Source organism: Notothenia coriiceps, unplaced genomic scaffold, assembly GCF_000735185.1.
Source record: "Notothenia coriiceps isolate Sejong01 unplaced genomic scaffold, NC01 NC01_scaffold00004178, whole genome shotgun sequence".
Classification (NCBI taxonomy): Eukaryota; Metazoa; Chordata; class Actinopteri; order Perciformes; family Nototheniidae; genus Notothenia; species Notothenia coriiceps.
Window position 1 is genome coordinate 3,794 of NW_011336879.1, and position 5,511 is coordinate 9,304.

Here is a 5,511-nt window from a genome sequence, read left to right on the forward strand (position 1 = left end):
TAAAATGAAGAAAAGTTATTGATGGATATGGTTTTTGATTTAAATGGTTCTAAATGTAGGTCCACCAAATTGTATTTTCTGTTTTAATAGGAACAAAATGACAACATATCATATCATTATAATTCATGGTATTTATATAAGCACTTTTGCAAGTGCTCAAAGTGCTTTCTATGACATATTTTAGACATGTAATCATTTGGATACTGTGGACAATCCCCAAGGACACAACATCATGCTGACTACAGTGGTCCAGCTGTGCTCCCCTGATCTGAAGATCAGCGCACCAGCTCACTGCGCCACAGCCGCCCCATATCAGTACTCTGTGATGAAGATACCATAAGAATGTGCCTGTAAGATTGACAAATGCTTCACATCCTCGACAGTTCATCAGATAGCCACAGTATATACCAATTCAACATTAATAAACCTAAACATTTTGACAAGCTCCTTGGGAGAAACACAGTGAATCATCAGAAGCTAAACCAGCCTTATGGACCAATGCAGAGTCAGGCAAGTGTTGAATCATGATGATTACCACTATGTATACTAGTCTGACTTTTGGTGCCAACAAACAAGGCTGAAGTAAACTGATATGCACCAGCCAAGTCTAGAAACCATGTCAAAATAAAAACTAAGCTGCAGTGTGTCAGCAAAGTTCCACCAGAACTGCCTCAACGCTTCTTGTCCATTACTCTGCTTTATTTATTTCTCAATTTGGTTATCCTGGCTTTTCCTCCACGTTATCTCCAGTCTGTATATGGGCCAGTCCTGGCTTCCAACTATCTGAGACCAGAACACGCGCATGGACAACAATCCTTATCCACAATTAAGATTCGCGAGATCTTAACTCCTCTGAGATAGATAACTTGTTCTAGTGTGAATTGTGTACTAATGCAGAAACGCTGTAAAAATAACCCCTTATTCACGCAGTCTGAAGTAATCAGTCTACATAGTTTGTGAGGAACGTGACAGGAGAAGATGGGTGTTAAAGATATGATTCACGCTTGTTTCACAGTCAGATGGTCGTTTTGGTCCCCACCTCCTTCACACATCCCACCACTGAGCTGTTCCATTCTATCTGTGTGTATGTATGTAGGCTTCACAGTCATGTACAAACCTAGAATTACATTTCTGAGTAAAAGAGAGCAGCTCCGTGCAGAAGGGAAGCCGATGCCGAGATGAAGAGCGAGACACCGGGAGAAAGCAGGGTAAGCCCACGCTCTTCTCTTCTCAACCCTGCTCTAAAGGCTGAGTTGAATCATAACAGTCAGTGGGCGAGAAGAAAAAGGGAAAAAAAATCCTTTCCACGCAGATTCTGACGTACATCTCTAGTCGATTGGGGGTCGTACGGATTGGAGAAAAAGGAAAGAGATGGAGGTTGCTAGCCTCCAGCCATGCTTAGTCTGTCCCTCTCTCTATGGGAGTTTAATGGCTGTTTTGCCTCCTTATAAAATCTATTCAGCCAATCCTAACAACTTTTTCAGTACATATATAGAGTTCAGTTTAACTGTTTATGGGCAGTTACAGCAAATCACTGTACCGATAGATTTAGCAGGAAAGGATTCTTTGAAAGGGAGCTCTGAAAACATCCGAGCAGTGGGGGGGACTCACTAATCCCGCACTAACTGTGTTCTTACAGCACTCAGATAGCTGGAAACACACAGTACACCAGTGGTTCTCAAAGTGGGGGGCGCGGCCCCCTGGGGGGCGCAGAAGCATGCCAGGGGGGCGCGAGAGACCAGGAGGAAAAATGGTTATAAAAAAAAAAAAAAAAAAAAATCATAGTTTGAAAAATTATTGATTCGAAAATAATATGATACAGTACTATTATGTCTGGGTCTCTGTGTTTCATTAAAGCTCGGCTCTGTGTGTGTGTGGAACGAGCCATTTTGTTGTGCGCGAGCGAGAGAGAGAGAGAGAGCGCACCGGTACCGGAGATCGTTGTTGTTAGCTTCTGGTGCTAGCGAGCTACGCTAACGGATATAAAGAGTTTTTTCAACAACAAAGTGGAGGAGAGTCCTCTCCTGTCAGACTGAGAGGCTCAGTGAACTAAAGGACTCTCTCAGTGTTATCTCAGTGGGTCTCAAGCATTTTGGTCAGCATTAATGTAAACAATTATTTCAGAGGCATACGTTTATATGATCATTATAGTGATAAAAAAATAAGAGAATAAATGAAAAACAGGTATGAAATACTATATGACAGTAAAAAAATAATAAAGTTTGTAAAATATCCATAAAGAAAAAGTAAATCTGTTAACAGTTCTGTTTCATATGGGTGTTGTTTTCCGCGGTTCATTCTGATAAGATCACTGTTACGAATCGAGGAAAAGGTAGGACCCAAATGCAGACTACAAAAAGGGTAAAGGTCTATAAACAAAAGTGAGCTTTATTACAAAAGCTGATGACAAAAAACATGACATGAAACAAAACGTACAGGGAAAAAATAGAGGGAAAGACAAGACTAAATACAGAGAAGGGTAATCACGGGACAAGAAACAGCTGGGAAGGGGAGGTGGAAACACAAGGGCAACAGGTGAACACAATCAGACTATCAGACACAGGAGGAAAAACACAGGAAGGAAGACAAGAGACAGGGAGAACAGAATTACAAAATAACACCCATAACAAGACAGACAAAAATAAAAACGTGAGATAACATTTGGATCGTGACAACACGTTGTGAATGCACTAAGATCTCTGAGATATTAAGCGTATATTCTCTGAGTTTTGCCCAACTCAGGAATGTGCTTCTTGCTGTATGTATATTTGTGTCCAATGTTGAGGAATGCCTCTCAGGGGATCTTCCCTTCAGCTTCCTGGTAGTATAGTTTGCAGAAATGTTCAAAATAAACCATTCCCTGTCAGCAGCAGTTTCTACACATCTCCTCGGTGCTCATTCCTTCTTTCTGCAAATGTAAACGTTTTGTTAATTGATCAAAGTTGTGGTTTATCAGCTGATAATGACAAGCCAGAGGTTATTACATAGTTCACATGTAGTTACACAATACCAGAACAGACTGCACCTGACTTATAAATCGTATAATCAAACTCTGAAAATCGAACTTGCAATTTTTTAAAAACAGAATCTGATGGATCTGTAAAAGCGAGCCAATGCTGCATGGCTGATGAAGTAAAGTAGTTAATGAACTATTAGGCTAATGAAAAATCTGAACAGGCTGCGGTGAGGCCTGGATTCACGCATGGGTTCCTGCTCTGATTAACAGACAGCTGAGAGGGGAGTGATGGATTGTCCTCCATTCTCAGCCTTTTAAAAACCTAGAATGTGTTTAACCTGTGCAGAACCAGTATCCTGTTCATGTGCACCAAATAGAAAGCTAATGACGGCCATCTAGGCCAGCAAAGAGGTGAAACATCAATTGAATGAATCTTTCACATTCCAAAATTCATCCATTCACACACACACATTCATAGACTGCAACGTGATGTCTACCCTGTTCATAATGTTAGAGTTTATCAGGTGATGCCATTTGGTCTCTTGATGCCGAAGGTTTGCAAGTGACTTGAGAGAAGCTTGGACTACATATAAATATAAATGGTTTTACCGTTAGGACTATTTCCAACAGGTTTAGCAGCCTTGCGCTGCCACCAATGAGTGGGCTGCATCTGTTTTACCTCACTCATGAACATCACGGTCACATGTTGAGATAAGACTGTTTCCTACAGTGGCCCTGAAGTGCAAGTCAAAACAACATTTCACAAAACACTACAGCATTTCACAAAACGCTACAGCAATTCACAAAACGCTACAGCATTTCACAAAACACCACAGCATTTCACAAATTATGGAAAGGGTATTCCTTTAGGGAGAACATTTCTTGTTTGTGATTGGACCGAGCCAGCCGTAGAAGCACTTCTGTGATTGGTTGTTTTGCTGCCAGTCAAGAAATTACGCTTCGTGATTGGTCAGCACCCGATAGCGCCACGTATTTCCTGTTTGGTACTATTCAGCTGTTTCTGTACGAATTTTAAACTGAGTTGGAAAGAATGGAAGAAGAGATGGAAATCTTAAGGGAATATTTGGGGATATACATATGATGTTATCCTCGACATGCTGTCAACCCATCACCACATCAACATGTCCTGAAACATCAGCTGTTAGCTGCTAGGACACAGAGCTCACAGCTCCTCATATCTGTTCAGGAACTGGACAAAAAATGAAAACCACAGACTGTCTGTGTCATGGCAATAGTGATGGGAATTATGGCTCTTTGAAGGGAGCCGGATCTTATGGCATTGCATTCCTTTGCGAGAGCCGTTCAAAAGAGCCGTTTTTTTAAGGGGGCGGGGTAAATAGGTTTATCTGGGAAATATACCTTTTATAATTCAATCAAATGTAGCCTTGTTTTTTTCACATATATCACTTAAATTATTCAATACATCCTTTGTACTGAAGTATTCAAAAGTAAAAATTACATTTTTAATATAAATGATTGACAATTGTTTTAATTGCATTTACAGACCCTTGTAACTCTCTGATTGTAGAACCACGCAAACAAAAGCAGATGCTGACAACAAATCTTTGCTGAGCCTAAAAATAATCATAAATAAATATATTGCAATGCTCAAAACAGCAGCATCTAATCCTTGGATATTACCAATACCATTACATGCATGCACGGAGCACCCGTAGCGCGGGGATCTTCATATCAATCTGTCTTGTATTACTTACTCTTTGAGCTGGCTAGTTCGCGACAAACACATAATGTAATTACATGGTGAATACAGTCGGTGCTTTATTTCTGTCTGTATGACGTTGTTGTGAGTTTGGACGGAGCAAATACAACTTTAGTTTAGCCTGATCGATCCGATCTTCATTCAGAAAACGCGCATTTTAAAAGGTTTTTCGTCTGCCGTCTTGTCTGCACACTTGTCAAAGCATTAATTCATGGTTTTTACTAACCGTTATCAGTATGAGCTAGGGGTTTCACCAACTAATCGACTAGTCGACTAGTCGAATACCTTTACCACTAGTCGGCCCTGTAGGCCCTAGTCGACTAGTCGTGAAAAAAATTGAGGTAAACGAGGTGCTGCAAAATGCTCCAAAACACGTCCGACATTCTTATGTATGGCAGTACTTCAACGAAGATGTAACCAACTCCACAGTGAAGTGTCAGTTGTGTACAGCTGTACTGAAGTACAATACAAATGCATCTGCTATGCGCAACCATCTGAAGATGAGACACCCGCTGCCGACAGCTAGCACTAGCAGTAATGCTAGCACCAGTGAGCAACGGACCGGCGTCAGCACTGAACAGAGGCAAACGAACAGCAAGAAAACACGGGTCAACAGTGATGCGGATGATGAGCTACGGGATTACTGCCAGCGGAAACCGCATATCCCCACAATGGATAATCCACTGGAGTGGTGGGCAGAAAACGTGCACCGCTTCTCCCGCTTTCGAGGAGTACTGGCTACTAGCAAAGACCGGTAGAGGTGAAACCCGTGAAACCCCTAACACACACACACACACACACACACACACACACA